We start from the raw sequence: 21,146 nt of genomic DNA, 5'->3' as shown, positions 1-21,146 counted from the left end.
CACAAACTAATCCACTGCTAAAGAACAGTAATAAGCATCAATACCAGTATAATGAAAAAAAAAAGTTTGATTAGTTTTACGCTTTCAGATATATGCTGAACTTTAAAATGCTACAAAGAGGTCACGGAAATCTACTCTGAATTGAGTCAATAATGATGAAATATGAAATAGAAAGAATGTAATAGTGGTTTAAAAAATTTTTTTTTTAGATTAATTGACGTTAACTGTTGATCTTTTGCATCTGCAAGAATTTTGCGGAGGGGCAGCAAAAGGCTTAGAGAGGAGACGGCCGTGCAAGAGCTGATCTGAGGCCGGGGTGGGGACATGTGGTTCAGGGAAAAGGGCAGAGAGCCATCTCAGCACTTAAAACATCCCTGCACATGTACTGAGACGCTGCAGTATTGTTTCTTATCCCATCTTTTTCTCTTATTCCCTCATCTTGTTAGAGGACGCGTACACGTTAGTGACCACAGAGCTGAATTTCAACAGCCTGTTGAAACACACACACACACACACACACACACACACACACACACACACACACACACACACACACACACACACATTTTAATAAATGCCCCTCTCCGTGTAACCTCTCACCTAATGCGTATAGGGTGTTAGGTGTACTAGTGAAAGTTGGTGTTTTGCGATTTGGAGATTGTGATCCAAACTTGCTTGCTATAGTAGATCCTCTAACTGTGATTCAGCCACTCGTGTCCATGTGTGCGAACGAGAATTGCCAAACACAGAAACAGTTGTTTCCCGCCTCCCACCCCCAACTTGTACACACAAAGCACCTTCCTCCACTTAACTACAGCTCACTGACAGCACGATGACATGTCACGCGTTTTCTGCACGGAGATAGCCTCTCAGAGCGGGTGAGAACATCCATGCAGTCTCTGCGTATATCTACATACGTTATAGTTTTTGCTTCCTTTTGTCTCCTTCCTTTTCCTCTTTCTAGGTCTGACATGATGATGCAAAGCAAAGCTGTTTATACAGTCTAGCGGATCACAATGCAAACAAGTCCTGCGGGTTGTCAAATCAGGTGAGGCACTTTGAAAACACTGATATTCTCACATGACCAAATAATGCCAAACGCAATTATTTTGCCGAGCAAATGCTGTTACTTTTAATAACGACTGTGTTGTTGCTCTAGCTGCAGTCATAAGTAATCTGTGAATTATACGCCGGATTGGCGTATACATAAAGAACACTGAGGAAAAAGTAGGAAATTATAAGTTTATTTGTTTACTGTTTCCATGCAGTGTAATGATCATTTTTAAATTCAGTTTATACTAATGATAAGACAGCTAGACAGCAGGGCTTTGTTACGATTTAGACCTAGTTTTGTACGCTGTCTAACAAATCTTTGGAGAATCTAAAGTTGTTAAAAAAGTGAATAAATCCACTTATGCCTCGAGGTTTGCGCTTTCACATTTTGATCAAATTTGTGCACAGTACCCTCGTACTTGGCACTCAAACACACAACACAGTAAACATCCATTCATCCATCCATTGTCTTCCACTTATGCTTTTTTAGTTTCTTCCTCTTTTATCTTTCCCTTTAGTACTATTTCAACTCTCGTGCTCCATTTGTTATCATCTTCGTCATCGTAGTCAGCATCTTAGAGAGCATTGTTCGGGGGAAAAAAAATCTAAATAAAATAAATAAATAAAAATATGTGTTTAGGCCACACACGGTTTGTTTACATTTTACTTTGGGGAGGGTGGGCAGTGTCAGTTTGTATTGAGGCTACGCAAACTGTGACATTCTGTTAATTCTACCACTTTAATTTACAGTTTGTTTGATTTTTGTTTTAAATGGGAAACTTTTATACAAAATGTGTAACTTTTATATATCTGACAGATAAAAAAAAAACCTTGTAATTGTCTTTAGTATGTTAAGAGGGAATTGTTGTAATTTTTTCCCATTTGATGAATTATACAATGGACCACACCAAGAGTTAGTTTAATAATAAGCTAAATGATAGTTAACACACCAGAACTATAAATGTATATCAGCGGATAAATTATTAATACTGAAAAGGTTTTGAGACTAACATAATCTGCAGGATTGCTTTATTCACATTTTAGAAACATATTTGTTACCCTTAGGCATTCATTTGTGCTTTTATTCTGAAAAATCTATGCTTATCATTTCAGTTTAAGGATCTATTTTATGTAATCATGCTAATGGCGAAGATTATTGGAAAAAAAAATCCTGCTGGAATAAAGCATGAATTTAATGCCTTCCTCTTAATATTTATAAATAATTAATGCGGCGTTGCATATTTTTGGCCTTTGGCTAACCGTTCAAGCTTTTTGCAGCCAAAGACCTCTGATGTCAAAAGGTTTGGGCTCTGCTGGCATACAAGTATGATAAGTGCACCGCAGATTTGCTGTTGGGGGTGTTGTTACCGTCTGCAGGGCACACTGCTGGACTCATAAACGCATTTATAGTGGACTGAAACAGGGTGCAATCTTTGCTTTTAGAATCGTTCAAATAAGTTAAGATTTAGAATGTTGAAAGCTCACGGCTTATGATAATACCTCTCCTCATAATCTTGAATAATCTTCAATCAATGAAGGGTCCTATCAGATTCCCGACAATCATTGACAGCCCGAATATAAGAATATATAATAAAAAATTAATAAAGAACAGGCTCTAACTTTGACACGAGATATATCTCCACATCTATCAGATAAGGCTGCATAATTAAAATGCCAAGTGTGAGTATGGAGTGAAGGAGAGGGTTTTTTTTTTATATTTTTGATATAGAGATTTACTTTTTCCATGACTTGTTTAAAGTGTAGAGTTTAAAAAAAATGTGTTGCTGTAGTTTTGACAATGCAATTAAAGGTTTGTAATCCCCACCTGGGCTTTTTTTTTTTGATTCTGTCAGTTTGGACGAAGAACGTGATGAAGTGCGGTGCAGCGGTGACAGATGCAAGTTTATTAAAGGATTGGAGTCTCGGAGGGATTTGAGGTGTTATTTTACAGCACGCAGAACCTGAACTGAGCCGCTTCAGCTTGTTTACATTAGCTGTGGCGGAAACAAAGTATGAGCAAAGTAAATGCAGAGCATCAGGATGCAATGTGGTAGATTCCCCCCCCCCCAAAAACAAAAAAAACCAAAAACCTATTTAAACGCTACACACCACCACGGGTCAAACGTTACTCAGGCAAACAGTGTAAACGACAAGATTTCCCGCTTCCTCAAACAACCTTGCTAAAAATCCGTCCCAACTTGGCTGAATAAAGTGACATATTTCACGTTTCAAAATACCAGCCTCTCTGACACGCACATTCCTTCCCTCTCCTCCTCCCTTGCCTTTTGTTTTCCTTGACACGTGCGCGCCAATTAGCATTTTTCAGCCATTAAGGAGGAAAGAGAAGCAGCCAAATGTTTGTCTCTCCCAGCTCTTTTTCCGACAAGAGTTTTCGAATGTCAGTGAGGGAGGGGGGAGAAAAAAGAACATTCAGACAGAATGTGGAATATTATCCTCAGTGTTAACATTATCTTCTTCACATAACAATTACCAGTAGCTTTGTCTGGGAAACTGGTGTGACAATGCAACCAATTGGGTTTACGAGAGCAGTCGTCAGTCCACATTTAGAGCAATTTAAAATGATTTTCAGTGAGAGTACACAAGCAGTCGGGATTACTTTCATCTCCAGTGACGTCATGTAAACCTGTATAACATTTCATTTTATGAATTTTTTATATTTTGACTTCTGAGCACAATGAGCTCCTTTCAACCTACAGCAGTCTGCAAGAACTATATCTTAATGCTAACTCGGGCAGTAAGACTATAGATAGATAGAAATCGAGCCTTTTTGTCATCAGGTCCTCTCGTGTGTCAAATTAGGGCGTCCTAATCTTTTCCTTTTACTCTTGAATTTAAATCTGCGAATCTCAAATTGCACACATCCCTCGCTGCGGGGCTTTCGGCTGCTAAAATCTGTCACCGCAGCTGGTGTGTCGTACATTAAGGGAGAAAATGCTCTTAAAAAGGTGCTTTTCTGACATTAACATGACTTGTGTGCATAGCGCCGGTCGATCTGTGTAGTTTGAGGCATATATTTATGAATAGGAACCTTTAATTAGGGCTTGTGTTTCCTCCCTAGTCACATTGAGGGATGGTCCTCGCCGACATTCATTAATGATAATCACCAAGAGCGATGGCATAGCTACAGGCCAAGTCTCAGGGGAGCCGACACTTGAAAAGAAGCATTAAATTACACAGAGGGACTCTTTAATTGCAAAAAGGAAAATATATAGCCATCATTGTTAAATATGATCTTTTGTAAGCCTTTACTGGTTCAAGGATTTGTCCCAGGGTTTTCTTATCCTCACATTCGTTTAAACGAATCTAGGGCCGCAGTTTAGCCGTAATACGCCACAGAACCTTTGCGCATGGAGATTTTCGCCTCGGTTTTATGTATCGCAAACAAAGCACCAGCTGTAAATAAATCTACAGCAAAATCTGAAACCTTGGCGAACCTGCACGTGGAGACGTACAAATCTCAAAGATTATTAATGCAAAAATATCTACGTTGTGTTTTTGAAAGTGCCTGGAATTGTACATCGGCTTTCGCTACTTAAACGTGTCTGCGATTCAAGCGGAGCATGTGAGCAGTGGAAACAGGCTGTCAGGGAGGCAAATAAAGGAGAAAAAGTGTTTCTGTTCCCAGATTCTGTCGTTTGGCAATAAAATGGTCTTGATATAAATAAATAAATAAAAGTTATGCATGAACACACACACACACACACGCATACTCATACACACCCAAACTCCTGACCTAATTGCTCAGTCTCATTCAACTAATTAATCACAGCTGACTTAACATGGTGACAAGGTTAGGTAGGTGACATTCTCCAAAAAATCCTGTCTTTCTGTCTCCTCTGTTGCTTTTTTCCATTTTAGCCTTATTTATTAACCATTTCACCCCTTCTCTCAGATTTTTTTAAACAGGTCCATCTTTTTAAATTTTTTTTGTCCTTTTCACTTCCATCCTTCTTTCCATCTTCCTGCCCTTTGTGTAGTTTTTGTCTCTTTCTGTCCTTCCTATCTCTGCCCCCCCCTCACCATTAAATCATGTCTAGCAAAGGAGTAAATGGAGAGCATAACTTGGCCCACATCTATTTTTACCTGTTATTGAAGGTGGATGTGTGGGGGGCCCTAGCAGAGGTGAGAGTGGGCATGCTCGGGAAAGAGGCGTGTGTGAGTGTGTGTGTGTTGGTGGTGGTGGGGGGTTAGGGGCGGGGTCACAATGCTCCATTAATCAAAAAGAATGACACTCATGTCGTCCGTGACAACCATCCTGCCACCCGTACGTCTCTTCCCCTCCTCCTCCATCCCACTCAAACAGGACAACTTTAGTGATGGGGAGGGCGAGGAAGAAGAAGAAGTAGAAGAAGAAGAGAATGAGAGGGGGGGCTGGGGTGGGCGAACTTTATTAATCAAGCATCTCAGATTAATTGTTATGAAGTGTCACCCATAAATTCTCCATTTGGATTTAATAATCTTGGAGGTAGACTTAACAATCTCTGTCGTGATTTGAGTTTTATTGAAGAGGCTGCAGAGAGAGAGAGGGGGAGAGACAGAGCGAGAGAGAGATGCAGTGACACAAATAGCTTCTCAGCGGACAGTCCCTCTCCGCATGACAGTTATGAAATACAATTATCAGCAAGATCTGCTTAAGAATTCATCAACTGCACCCTGCCTTCCAAGGAGAGAAGGGGAAAAAATATCCTACATACAAAGCAAGTCTTAACTGATAAGTCTTCTCTTTTCCCTGCAGCCCTTAAACTATCATTTCAATTCCTCTGTCTCAGACATGTTAAGTCACTGTAAAGGTATGGTACACGTGTGTCTTTGAAAGCTCCCCGAGCCTTATATAAAGCATAAATCATCAGGTAATCAGGGACTACGGTAAATGACACACCGCACGCAAACCGGCACGATAGCGAGCATCTCGTTTGAAATGTACAACCCGTTGGTTTGCGTCAGGGTCAATATTAGCAGTTAATCTGTGCGTGCGGTGAAAACATACTGTCAGTGAATTGTACAACACACTGTCAGCTCTCAAAAGTAAAGGAATCATAAAAAGGCAAATGATTTCAATCAGCTGTCGTCTAATTGCAGTCGCATCTTTTGAAACGAATGAAGAACGGCCACTATGTAGGTTGACAGTATGCATAAAATTAGCATAGCTTTGCATATTGCAATTCCATTAGTGGTAGTGTTATTGGAGGCTTGGGCTTTCCTTCTTATTGCACAGTGGCATTGTCTTAAAGGGACACGGGCAGGATGATAGTAAAAGATAAGAATCATTAGGACTCAAAGCGGAGCTAATTTCTACATCAAAGAGCAGAATCTCGCATGATAACGTCGTCTGATACGAGGAAGGTGTTTTATAAGAAAAGCGCTCTGACAATAGACAGATCTGAGAAATGGAAAGGGGCTCTGTCTTTGCTCGGAATATTAATGGAAAGTCTTTCTGTGACCGTTTTTGGAAAATGCCGGTGAAGCTTGTTAAACATGTGCCTTTAACTACACTTTCCCCTGCGCGAGATATCGTCCTGATCAATGATGCCTCGCCCGTCTGAAAAATGACTATAGCTGGATTCACGGTAAATGTTTTAGCTATCAACACTCCTTCATGGCCAATCCCTCACTGACACTACATCCTGGCGGCAGCCTGGTTAAATCCAAGCCCGTCTTCTCCCATCAGTGATTGCAGTCGTCAGCCGGTGATGTGTGGCTCCTGAGCGATCGCGTCGCTTCTGGCTCATCGGTTTCGGTGAGTTGCGAGCGCTAATTCAGCGAGGTGGCGGAGAAATTTTCTAATAATTTTGTGACACTGGAGCACCGCAAGAGGCCAGACCACAGACAGTTTGTTTACACTCACTTTGATAATGTAATTAAGACCAGAGTAAAGCAACACAAATTACTACAACTACCATGTGAACTTTTTTTTTAATTATATGAATTAAAGTCATAATCAGGGAGCATCAAACTCAATTAAGAGAGCTTGATTGCACGTCAGTCTCTTCCATCACTCATGTCAGTTTAAGTCTTTATTAAGCCAAGGAAAGCAGTTTGTTTAAAGCGATGCAAGGATTCTTGAGGAAAGAGCCAACATTTTGCTTCTTGAGCTTAGCAATCTGACAATTCACAGACTAGCCATATTGTTCTGCAGTGACATACAGTGGCCATGCATTAGTCACCTGATATATGTGTAAATATACTGCTTGTTTAAAACTGCAGCTACTGTAGGCACAACCAGGTGGGTATCATTAAGCATACCCAGCTCTTTAATGTGCATTTAACCCTAAAAGAATGGAAATGCCACAAATGCACACCAAGAAAACAAATACAGTGTGTCTTTTGAATACAATTTTTCTGCATGCAAAACCTTAATGCTGTTCATGTGCATGCAGTTCATGCGTCTTCCATTCAAGCAGAAAGCCCCAAACAGAGATGCCATTAGGGCTGGGCCATATTATACCGTTCACGGTAATACCGGTATAATGTTGGGCAACGATAAGAAAATGAAATATCGTGATAGAATATGGGTAAAACGCGCATGCGCAGTGCCTTTGTTTTCATACGCACATGGCGGAAAAAGAATGGCGGCGACGGAGAATGAGAAGGGTGAAAGCGGATCGTTGAATGAAACGGATGAACCAGAATTGGTTTGTAAAAATGCTGCAACTTCAGTGGTGTGGAACTGGTTTAGCTTTTGTCTGTCTGATACACAATAAAGCACTATTTTTGGTAGAGCATGCTACCGGGCCGTCGTTATTACCGTGTTTTTTGGAAAATACAGCACACTTAAAATCAATCCTTTGATTTTTCTGAAAATCAACAGTGCCCTTTATAATCAGGGGTGCACATAAGTGGTCTGCAGGTGCGCATTCGCTGTCAAAATAAAAGACGCGCACCAGATAAGAAGGTGCAACGTGCGTTTGCGTACATAAGATTTTCTGGAGGAGGACAGACATTTGTTTAGAAGAAGCAAGCTCCTTTAAGCAATTACTTTGGTGTTCCTCCACCTCCAAAGAAATGTCAGAAGGAGTCCGAACCGCAAAAGAAGCGCGTCTTCTCGGAAAAGTGGTTGCAGGAGGTGAGCTGGTTTCAAACAAATGATGAACGCACAGAGATGTGGTGCAGAATATGCCGTGAAAATCCCACTCTAGCGGACAGGGCCTTTTATATGTACGCAAACGCGCGTTGTAACTCCTTATCTGGTGCGCGTCTTTTATTTTGACAGCGAATGCGCACCTGCGGACCACTTATGTGCACCCCTGCTTATAATCCCGTGTGCCTTATGTATGAATTCTGGTTGTGTTTACTGAACTCGAAACGATTTTATGTGGTACACGGCGCTCAAAAATCTGTCAAATGTTTTAGTACGACTTTGCTAAGCTACGAACCCGCACCGCTTCATGGATTGTCGGTGCATTACGGCTATCATAGGCAGGAGCTTCGCGGAGTGATACATACTGTGCTTCAACATAATATTACCTTATTGTGTGTGTATAACCTCTTTTTAAGTTTTGTGGATATTATACATGGTTATGCTGAGGATATTTCGGCCAATTTCCACTGGAAATGCCTTTTGGTTAAACTGTCAGCAAGGAATTTGCATTTGCACTGTTAAATTTTTATAGAACTTTAATGCACATAAAAAACAGCTGCTTGTTTAAGTGAAAATACATTGATGTTTTTTTTTTTTTGCACGAATAAAGTTGTGGAGTTGTAAAGTATTTTGTCTAGTGTCAATTATATCGTCAGTTATATCGTTATCGCAAATTTTCAAATGTATATCGTGATAAACATTTTTGGTCATATCGCCCTGTTCTAGATGCCATGGTGGTATTTTTTTCACTTAAAACAAACATTTTGAGAAATTAATATATAACAAGCTTTGTTTGCATTTACAAATACCTTTTTTTGGTCAAATTTGAGATTTCTAAGACAGCGGTCCCCAACCTTTTTTGCGCCACGAACTGGTTTATGTCCGACAATATTTTCACGGACCGGCATTTAAGGTGTTGCGGATAAATACAACAAAATAAAACCAGTACCAGTACCAAAAAAAAGACGATTTATTCATAACACACGGGAAAAGACCCAGGGAAACTGAGTTAACGATAAAAACAATAAATAAATAAAGATAAAAACTGATAAAAATGCTGAAAATCATAAATTTCACACCCGAGCCTCAACTCTTGCGGCCCGGTACCAAATGACTCACAGATCAGTACCGGTCTGTGGCCCGGGGGTTGGGGACCGCTGTTCTAAGATCTTGATTGGCTGGTGCTTTGACTCATTGTGTGCTGGAGTATACTGTATACTGGTTTCACATGTGCTCGTGTGGTGTGACGTCGTACGTGCTGGCACTGGCACTTCATGCATGCAGTATGCAACGGTCTCCCAAGACAAATAGCAGGATCCTGTGATGTTGGCATGGGCCCAAACTTTATTAAATATATACTTAATATATTATATAATAATATATTCCTTTTCTGGGCAAAGCAGAAACTTTAACAGGAGATCTCATTTGCTGTTTGTGACATGTATAAGTAAGGGTTGCCTATAAGACTTTCTGTCAGACAGACCTGGTTTATGTTATAGAAAAGGTGTGCGGCAATCCGTTTCACCATCTTTTCCTAAAACTGTAAAAACTGCAAATACAATCAAAGGCTTTGCTCACTACCATTAGCATTTGTGTTTCTGATTAAAATAACAATGTCTGTGAATGCTTACTGAAGTACTCATGCTAATCCAAAACAGCGCTTTTCCCGTTTCACTACATGCTCGCTTTTTTTTTTTTTTTTACCCAAACCCTGAATTCCAGGTTGTTTTTGTGTACAAACTGTAAACCAAACCTCAGCTACTGCACTGCCAAAGGAAATGGGCTGTCATCAGATCAGAAAATGCTTTGATGTGTGATTTGTTCTGTATTTTCTCTGTGTTTTCAACCATTTCCTCTTTGGGATGTTTACCAATCAGCCATTAAAGCGTTAAACTTTGTCACGTTTTGTGTTTTGCCCACAGTTTTTGAAATCATTTAATAAAACAGGTTTATAGAATTGTTTTCTCCCACCTGGAAATCACTCATAAAATTGGATCGTGAGATACTCTTCCTAGTGAATAAAAAGTAAAATAAAGGATCAAGTCTCCTCTTCTATGCCTACTTTCTTCATTGCGTCTGCCCCTGTGGTCAAGGACACCCGTATCAGTGGACGCCAGGGTAGGCCCCATCCATCAGAGAGCTACGTGTAATGGAATCAACCGGTGACAATGATCATCAGCACTGCAAACAATGGCCCATAAACATCACCTGACAAGTGGTCAAATGTGAGAAAAGCGAGATGGGGGGGGCTGGGCGAGTGTTTGAGGGTTTGTATATGTGTGCGCACCCACACATGTGAGTCTTTCAGACACACACACAGACAAGGAGAGATAGAGAGGGACTGTAACATAAGGTGAGGCTACTGTAGAGTAGCAGAGAAATGGTGAGGAGGAGAATTCCCCCAGGGGATGATGTGGCGGACCAACCCACTACCTCTGAAAACAAGAGTCCCCCCTTGGGTGGGAGTTCAAACATTTCTCTACCTACTTCCTACTTTCTCTTTATTTTTCTTCTCTCTTCTTTAAGATTAGTTTTCCTGGGAGTTTTATCAGATTGCTTGCAGCGGTGAGGGTCAGGAGAAGAGAGATGGCTCTACTATACACGTTTTTGTTTTGTTTTCTTTAATGACAATTCTCAAAAATACTTCCAGCCAAAGGCTTAAAAATCGCCTGTTCTTAATACGTGGCAAATCATTACTTTCCTTTCTCCCTCAGTCAGCGTTAAATAAAACCCAATTAGAGAGGCAGAGGATTTCAAAGAAAGCAGAATGATTTCTTTTTTTTACCCTATTCATCTTAAGTTTCCATCACAAAAAAAGTAGTTGCTTTTGTCAGACGGGGTGTTTCGTCACTCCTTTTTTTTTGTCAGCTGGTTTCTCACTCTGTAATACACACTCTCTCTCTCACACACACACACCACTTTAATTAGCCACCATTTGTCTAAGCTTTCCCTCTTTTTCTCTGTTTATTCAAACGTCAGGAATGACACTGGCCAATTAACGCAGTATGAAATAGTTTAGCCCTCTGCAACACTTGGAACACTACAAACCAAGTGGGATATTTGCACCGAGCTCAAGGACCGGTGCGCTGTGTGAGCTGAGGTGTAAGGAGGGGGATCGCTACAGTAGCATTTGGCAAAGACATTTTTGTTGTTTTTCTTTTTATAATCTAGCAAGAGGTCATTATTGTTTGTATAATTCTATTTCAGACTTTCAAAACAAAAGATGACTTTGTTATTGGCATAAAGCGCGTGCAAAGTTTGAAAGCGTGGATCATTATTTCGTGTGTTGTCATTAGCGGCAGGCTAAATTGACCCTGAGATTGCCTCACTCTTCAAAAAAACCCAACAAAATCCTGAAATCTAGGGCAACAGCTGGATAATGGGTGCTGCAGTGGTTTACTAATTGTCTTCCGGACTCAGATTAATAATTGGCAAAGCTTTAGCTGAAGTGCACATCTAAGTAGTCTTTGTCGTGGACTTGTATCTTCAGAAAAAAAAAAAAAAAGCACAAAAGGCAGCTGAGACGATATCATTAACGCTCTTTCCAAATTGAAACAGTCATCGAGAGCGTCTTTAAAATGTCTCCGGAAGCTTTCTTTTTCTTTTTTTTGTCGAGTGCAAATGACATCTCGCTCATTTTGCTGTTGGCTACATGACTGATGTGTTGAATAAGACAGTCCGTTTTGATGCTTTTGAAGGATCCCGGTTTGAAGTATATGATTCTGAAGTGCCAGCATATGCTTAGCGAGATAAGTAATTTGACACACAGACATCACAGCCCGCAAATCTTTCGTCTGGCTGCCTTGAGTGTCCACGTCGGGCGCTTTTTCAAGAACACTTTACAACTGTCACAACTGACTGTCACCGTGCAAACGACACACGCAAACGAACTCATTTTGAACACAGATTAAGACAGCTGTCATATCAAAAAAAAAAATGTTTAAATCCGAGCTAAAAATAACATTAATTTGATCTCTGGCGTTTTTAAAAAATTAATTTGCTATTTAGGAACCAAAGCTTTCTCCTTTTTAGCATCAGTTTGTTCATTAAAGTAATTAAATTAACTACTTATCCTCGGGATTGATGCTAGATATAAGGCGGCAGTCACTGAAAGCAACACAGCAATAACACAGCCACTCAGAAAGTCTTCCCCTGCTGCTTTTCCTTTCTCTCTCTCTCTCTTTTAGAATAAGACACATTTGACAGAGTCACCTACCCTAACATAAATAGACAACACTGAATACTGCTAGACACAGCACATAGCATGCATACACACAAACACGTGCACATTCACGCACACGCCAGCCGGTGGGGTCAGAGCTGCAAACGGAGTGGCTGACATTGTGGCACATCTTTGGCAGCGTTGTGCAGGTGTCGTCTGCACACAGGCTTCTGAATAAATGGATTTGAAATGATTTACCGAGGGTATCTGCCACCTGAGCACAGACACACACACCCATGCACGGCTCCCCACATATACACCTGCTGCTACACACACACACAGCACAAACTTCTACTCTCTCTCACTGTTCATATGGAGACGCTGACGCAAAGGCGCAAACCAAAACCAAGAGGGGAAACGAGAGAAATCTGGCACAGCGGCATCCTTTTGTATCCTTACTCACTGAATATCTGAGGCGTGTGGATATGTTAAGATGCAGTTTGAATTCTTATTTAGTGATTTACACCCATTTGCTTTCAGACGTGATGGAAACTATTGCCGAGGTCACACTGACAATAGCCAATCCCCCGACCACTTGCTCAACTAGCGCCATCAGCAAAATTAGCAGGTGAAACGCCCGCTTACATTCTAACAGGAAGAGATGCTCCTACAGAAGAAGCAGCGTGTAGGATGAATGGCTTAGGGCGAAACATCTGGATCACAGCAGCTGTTGTCACCTACCTACAAACCGCTTGCAGTCACCCGGGAGAAAAGAACACCTCTTTGTTTTGGGGATAAAATGCAGTTCATGTAAGTTCATAAATACACTGTGTGAGCATCCTGTGGGCATGTAAACTACTAAGCCTGTGCATGGCATAATGGATAAAATATAACCACACACCTAGCTTCAAACCTGGCATTAAAAGATGAAAATCTTTGCGCTGCTGTATTCAGTCTATTCAGTATCCAATATATTCAATAAAAAATGAATATACAATCAAAATTATAATTCTCTACCCTGTGAAAATCAAAAAAGCAGCAATCCAACACTAACGCCTACGTGACACCTACATGTATATATTCATATAATTCTATTGTTTAAATTCTAAAAATGCAGGCTGTTTCTAATTCAGTGAATAAATAACGTGAATGAAAAGAGACAAAATACCTGTGCAAGCCCAACCACTGGGCTAGCATCCCAAACAGCCTTTCATTACCATGTGTAGACCAAGTTTTCTCTGGTAGAAAACTAATACAAAGGATGTCACATGTTAGAAAAAATGCAATTAGGTTATTTTAACATTTTGTTAAAACATTTTTTGACAATATGCAAAGAAGTCTGTCCAAGATATGTGAAAAATCATATCTGTATTTTCACACAAAACACGTGAGACATCTAGTAAGACATTAACCACATAGCAACAGTTAAGTGACTACTTTGTTTTTGTAAAATTAGCCTCTGAAATATATGAAAAAAAAATGCTACAATAACTATTGTGTGTCAGACAAACCAACAGGTGTCGTAGGGTGAAGCGGGCGGAGAATCCACCAAGTCTCTTTTCGGTTTGTTACTCGTTACTTGCAGACGATATAAAGCAATGCTCTGTTGCAGGCACACAGACGGTTAAGATTCTAGATGTCCAGCTCTGATGGGAGACGCGTCCCCAACAGATGGGCAAAAAGAGTAAAGAGAAAAACAACAAAGTCAAGAGGGTAAAAACGGAGACATCAGAGAGATACATCATCATCCCACCTCTCTGACACTCTGTAGGGCTTGACCTTACCAGGCTGCTGGGTTGTCAGAGTGGCCTAATCAAGTAGTAGGCAGGGCCGCCAGACCTGCCCTGGTCGGAGAACACGCACAACCCTGACTTGATGAGTCCAGTCTGTGATACATGTGTGGGGGAGCATTTAAAAGTGGCATTTTTACCTTTTTTCATTTTCACACAAACATCACAGCTGAGATGTAGGTCAAACAGACACAGCATACACATCCAGAGTGACAGTAAAGTACTACAGAGTATTAAATACAATACTTGATGTGCCAGAGAGCCACTTGATAAATAAAGAGTTTTGCCTTTACAGATTGTGTTATACTGTTTTTGCTACATTTCACTCCAACTGAGAAAAAAAACTGCAGGGCTGAGCGAAATCAAACTCTCTCTAACACAAAAGTGCATGCAGTATTTTTTAACCCATAAGCCTTTATATATATATATATATATATATATATATATATATGTCTATTCAGACAGTTATATCTTGATAATGGCAACGTATTTTACACAGACACACATAACTTCAGATTTTTTTTTTAGACGGTGGAATTAATTCCATTGCTCCCCACAAAATCTAATTTAAAGGTGATGACTAAGAACATGAATATCATTAGAGGCGTATTAAAAAGTATTATTGACCTTTCTGTGGCTGTGCGAGTGGACATCAAACCCAACTTTTTAACATCTCTCCCAAGCAGAGTGTTATTATCATATGCCGGTCTTAATAAATTATTTCTGTCACACTGTAAAATAAGTAAAAAAAAAAAAATTAAGCACAACTCTACAGTTTTATGAGCCTGTAAAGGTGAAGGCCATGCATATTAAGTTTTTCATGCACCGTGAACTTTGGAGGTATGCTACAATAGGTTACATAATTAATTTCTGCAGGAAAGCTTGAGCCATATATTTCAACATTTTTTTCCCTTATGCTTAAAGGGTGATGCTGCCACAGATGGGGGGATATTGTAAAACTGGGAGAATCACCGTGATCGTCGTGTAACGAGGTTCAAAGTTCAGTTTTGCTGACTCCTATGCAGAGAACTACCACAGAAAAAGATAAAAGAACAGATATAAGATGAATAAGGTTACGATAAAGTATTTAAAGACGCTGTGAAAAACAAATGGTGCTAAAGTTGTCATTTCTTTTCATATCAAGAGCTTGTTTTCACCATGAGAGATTTTTAACGCATAAACATCATGAAGTTACACTCACCAGCCTTACAAATGTGCACCTGCACACACTATTTGTATTCAGTTGTAAACCGTACAACCACATGATGAATCCACCTCAGTCGGTGCAGAAGGTGACTGTTTGCTCCGAGCGCTTGTCACTTTGTGGTTGTGCGGTTGTACTAATGCAATCATCTGGTTTACTGATGGGGTAAATTTCCACCTTCGTGACATCCGCTGCGCGCATAAGAATGTGAAATCATTTTGCTTCATTTCTCGTGATAATTGCTTTGTGGTGCACTTTTTCTTATTAGCAGCACCTGCTTTTACTCATTTATTCCTCGCTAAGATTTCCACTTGAGGAATGACAATGTCGGGCTTTAAGAGTCATGCGAGGTGTTTAACAAGCTCTAAATATCAGTTAACATATGAAATGCTGAATATGACTATCGTTCTAGATTAGTTTGGTGCTACTATAATACATACACTCAGAAAAAGCCTTTGATGATGTGGCCAAACGCACATTGCAACAAAGGCCATAAATATGAGCTTTTATTGGCTAAATTTCACTGAACTAGGAAAGCCTAAGTAATCAGTTTTATATCGGTTCAATTTCAGGTTCGCAGCACATGAGAAATTGCTCAAGACCAGCAAAGACTTTTATGAGAGCAAAGTAATTTATTCAAGAATTTCAACCTGAAAAAAATCACAATAATAAGTCAACGCTTTGGTCCAGTATACTTGTTACTTGCATATTTCAAACAAGACCATTCTCACAGTTCGTAACCGTCATGGTTTCCACACTGAATCACACAAAAGCATCCAGTTTAGTTTCGCTGAACAGTGTACAGAGCCGAGGCTTTGGTGCTCTAAGCACCGGCATCCTGTTGTGATTTTCATTTGAGTCACAGTGTGGCAGATTGGTTAATTTGATAAGCTCACGCTCGCTCCCCCGATCACTCTCTCGCATATATTTCCCGTTTTAAACTTCATCAATGAATGCCACACTGATGCTTGTCTTATCTACATCATTAGTAAATTCTTTTAGATCCAGCTGTTTTGTGACCCTACTGCTTGTGTTCGACTTTTTTAATCTTGCCATTTTTAAATTGATCGGTATAATTCAGAAGTGCAATTTAAAAGTAAAGTTCACGTTTTCGGTTGTTTGCTTTAATGAACCATATTGCTAAAATGAGACGCACATATTTTTCAGGCCTTTCACTCTTTGACTCTTAACCACTGGTTCCAAAATACTTTCTCTAAATTCCAGGTGCACTTGATCATGTAACAGCACTGTAGGTTCATGTCCAGGTCATTGCTTTTAATTATTGCACCCTTATTTCTTAATTTTTTTTAAAATTTCTCATACTTTTTATTGCCAGCTGTTGTGACAAACTGTTCTACATACTGCTATACCCATGAGCCTCTGCAGGCACTTCTATATGCCCGAGACACCTGTCATAGTAGCAAATCAAAGCAAATTCATACACTCTGTCATTGGTCCTGGGAACAAACCACCTGTCCAAGTTCCAAAAAAAACATCTTTAAGTAACCATCAATCCACAGGAGAACTGTTGCAGGCTGCCTTCTATACAGTCAGGTTGCACAAACACAGCAACTTTGATTTTGCAAAAAGGCAGGCTTAAAGCGTTGTCACGAAAAAGCTTGCTTTTACATATAAACAGGATAGTCGTCATTAAAGCTTGATTTTTATATAGTCAGGATTTCTCAAATTTATCAGAGGACCCATGTACAGTGAATCTTCATTTCTTAAATTTAAGATGTCTCATCAACTCCCTTGACCACTCGAGTCCAACATGGTGAGATCTGCCAATTTAGGAGACTCAATCCCTGCGCTAAAAATGTGTTATTTTCAGCTTAATTCCAGCGATATTATAATGTTGTTAATTTTTCCAAATTATTCTTTCTGTATTTAGTGAGGAGTCAAACAAAATTCTGTTGCAGTGACCGTTAAGTGATGTATGGGTGACATACATTAAATGTGATACAATGGAAATGGAAACCGTTAAAAAACGTTAAAAAAAATCAAAAGAACTGGGATTTAAATTCTTTTTTAAAACGAAGCTAGTAATTGCTAGATGGATGATGACGTTCATGCACATTTTCATGCAGACTGACCCGCCTGGAGGAGACAACATACCTATAGATATACATGCATACATAAACGGCGATCCTTATCATGAGATAGGTATTGTAAGAAGTCAGTTGACGGTTATACTGAATCCCAGTAAAACTGGCAAATCAGGGCAATGTCAGAAAGAATGAGGCTGGAGTCAGTTTGCATGTATCACACACTGGATCTTCACCTTTTAGAGACTTTACTGTTGGAAAACGTGAGAAGCTTCCAGAGATTCTTTCCATTGCTTTGTTGCAACGGTCATTTCCAAATCCCTTTCCTGAGTAGATTTTAGAAACAGATTGATTCTGCTTACTAAGTAACTGATTATTAAAAAAAAAGGAGATTAAGGAGATTCTCAAAGGCTCAGCGTGAAACATACTTTGTAAAGAAAGGTGACTCTTCAGGTAAATTTTTAAGGAGGGTGTGTTGTGCTAAAGTCACACTAGAGAAGTGGTTGGAGACATCGGCATAACCAAAATTATTGTGACCCTGTGCAACGAATTCTCACTGCTTTAAAGATGGAGACCAGGTCTATAAGATTCTTCCAAAAATAATGACACATTTGCTACAGGACAGTAAACTGCAATAAGAGCTCAGCAACCTTACATTTATATAGAAAAATAACCACAATATAACCAGTTGAGTTCAGTCCCCTTTTGTCAAGAGGTGTCCTAGACAAGTTCAGCTTATTGGCGCATGCTGACTCAGAGTGATTGCAAAATGTTGGCAATGGAGAAAGACAACATGACTGCAGTCAGTCTTAACTGGATCATCCCATATGGAAAAAAAATAGTAAAAACTTATAAAAGACTTGCATAAGATGTGGCCTACTTCATATAGTGAATCATATAAGGCTTATGTGATTTACTCATGAAAGTGGCCACTTTCTCATTACTTTCATATATTGTTTTAGTAAGTATCCAAAACATACAAGTTTCATTTATATAATTTTTCAAGGGATCTTATATCTGTTTTCACTCTTGTATGCTTTTCATACAAGTTTCACACAAGACAGATACAAACTTTATAAGATTTATATATATATCTTTTCCATATGGGATGATTTGTTGAATCTGTTTGTTTGGAGACGGGTTGCCTCCCACCAAGCAACCTGTGTGCTCACAAAGAGAGTGTTGCATGATCAACCTCAGGGCAACTATTTGCAATGGTTTGCTGAATGCAAAAATGCTATTTTTACTATGTTATTTTAGCCATTAGTTTTAACAAAGCTACTAACCTGGAAAAATCAGGGGAAAAATGTGATTGTGGCAAATTCCCTTTATTTTATAGTAAAGGAAATATTTTATTCACAAAAAGAGCTTTTATGTTACTTATACAATTCTGTTTCTCAACATCAAAAGCACCATCCAAAGTGGACTTAGGACTGAATGGTTGGGACAAACTGGAAAAAGAAGAACGGTTTCTTACCATTAATGCCATTTCCTTTCAGAAGTCCATGTTCTCCACCATCATCTCTCCTGTCTCCTAACACAGACTTAGTCGCTCTTTAAAAGAGAACTGGTGCCTCTCATCACTAAATATTGCAGCAGCTAGTTCATGAAGACACCTTTTCCAAAGGACACCCTGTGTGCAGCTCTGACAGAGAAAATGGCAGCATTTGATGCTTCCATGGAAGAACTGCAAGCACACCAGCTACTGATCACCTAAAACTGTCTAAGGTATCAAATATTAGATATGACTGTATGGACAAGACTGTAATCGTAATGGAAATCTTATGGGTCCAGGTTTACTCTAGCGTCTTACAGAAGAACATTTATTTCAGAAAGCTCGACCACAGAGAAAGTCTGCACACACTGTCCGCTCTGAAAGCCATAACAAGCCATTCATGTGTATTGTACATTAATCTCCATTCAACTACAATCACTATAACAGGCAAAAACTATTTTGAATATTATGTTGGACAAATAAGGAATCCCTGTTTGTTACAATGACACGTTTTCACTTGCTGGGCATTGAGAAAACTAGTTATTCTTACCCACCTCCGAGTGTCTCAGGTGTGAAGTTTTACAATAGTCGTATATTTCAAATGCCTCAGCCTACTATCATCAGCTCTGCAATACAGACAATGCTGGAAACAGGCACTGCTGCTCTATGGAATGAGCCTCGACAGCTGAATGACGTCAATACGAGAAGCCAGCATTTCTCTGTACTTGACCCCTTACCAGCTAGTGTGAGCCGACACCAATATTGCTCGCTGTTGCCACTCAACTCATGACAGCTGAATGGACACAGAGGGAAAGTTTGGTTCTGTTTCTCGCTCTTCCTTATCTGCCTCTTACAACAGAAAAAACAAGCAAATCCCATGCACTTGGGGAGAAAACGACACGCAACAATGGCATCCACCAATAGCGCTGTCAAACAACGCCATCTCTCTCGGATGTTAAAAGCTTTAAGAGCTGAGGCCTCTGTGACATCCATAGCCTCGGGATGTCAAAGATGGTTGAAGACTTGAGAGCAGGCCTCTGTTTTAAAAATACTGTGTGTGGGTGTGTGAGTGTGCACGTCTCCGAGCAGCAAAAGTGACATTTGAGGGGCACTTTACAGAAGCCAGCGGTTGCTAGGGATCTTCTGTATCACCTAAAGAGCCTTTGTCAGTCATTGGAAAGCTGTCACCTTTCGGGGGGCCGATACGGTAGGGGGAGCCGGCTGACAGGTAGGAATTAATGAGAGGTGTATGACAGCAGACCTCGGTGCTCTGGTGTATGTGTGTGTCTGTGTGTGTCCACATGTGTGTGACTGAGGTCCTTTGTCTCAAGAGGATGAACCACCGTCTTTGTCATCCTGATAGAGAAAGAGGGGAGAGAGGATGTTCAAGAGAGACAAATAGAAGATTCAAAAGATGCTGTTGATATTTCCAGATGGATAAACATGTAATCCCGTTTCAATAGCCGCTCGCTAACAGACATACTGATGCGGGAGTCTCATAATAAACACCTGTGTACAAGCTCAAACTGTGCATGGAAGGAGTGGCCCAACGCGTTGACACCTTTGGTCACTACACGTACGACTACAAGTTCACATCCTTGCAGAACAATTTAAGAAGCTCTTCAAACGTGGTGCCAAATTACATTCACTTTTACAACCATGTGTATCTGTCTGCTGTTGTGTGTGTGCGGGTTGATGTAATAATCTGTGTTCCTTTCCACATTACACAGTTCTCCATCGGAGTAAATGAGTTCTGTCAATGTTTCTGCATCTCAATTACACAACTGAAATAATAGGCAGCGGCGTGGCTAAGGAGGAGGAGGAGTGCAGGGGCAGCTCATCCACAGAGCTGAGAGATCAAACGCTCTCTTGATGACACTTGGTGACTTCCTCTTGCTTAGTAAGATGCAACATGGCCATTACTATTTATAAATCGCTGGTATTTTTAAAATCACCGAGAATAAATGTGTGTTGATACAGCGACTAGGCACAACTCAGTGATAAAGTGGGCAATGACAGATGCTGAAAGCCAGTGATAAGTCACTGTCCACGAGCTAGTGCATGTGTCTGGTTATGTGTTAAGATGTATCTTGAATGTATCTTGAATAAAAATCAACAACCCATGCAAATCACTGTATTTGAGTCAAATAACCATTTTAAATCAGAACATGAGACGGTAATGGTAAGTATAGCAAAAATGCAGTTTTATACTCAGTAGACTATTTGATCACAGGCCACAAACTACTCTCGAAAGCTGCTTGCAATAGCTTGTTTTACCTTTTAGAAGGTACTTTTTTT

Source organism: Pelmatolapia mariae, linkage group LG22 (genome assembly GCF_036321145.2).
Source record: "Pelmatolapia mariae isolate MD_Pm_ZW linkage group LG22, Pm_UMD_F_2, whole genome shotgun sequence".
Classification (NCBI taxonomy): Eukaryota; Metazoa; Chordata; class Actinopteri; order Cichliformes; family Cichlidae; genus Pelmatolapia; species Pelmatolapia mariae.
This window is presented reverse-complemented; position numbering follows the sequence as displayed.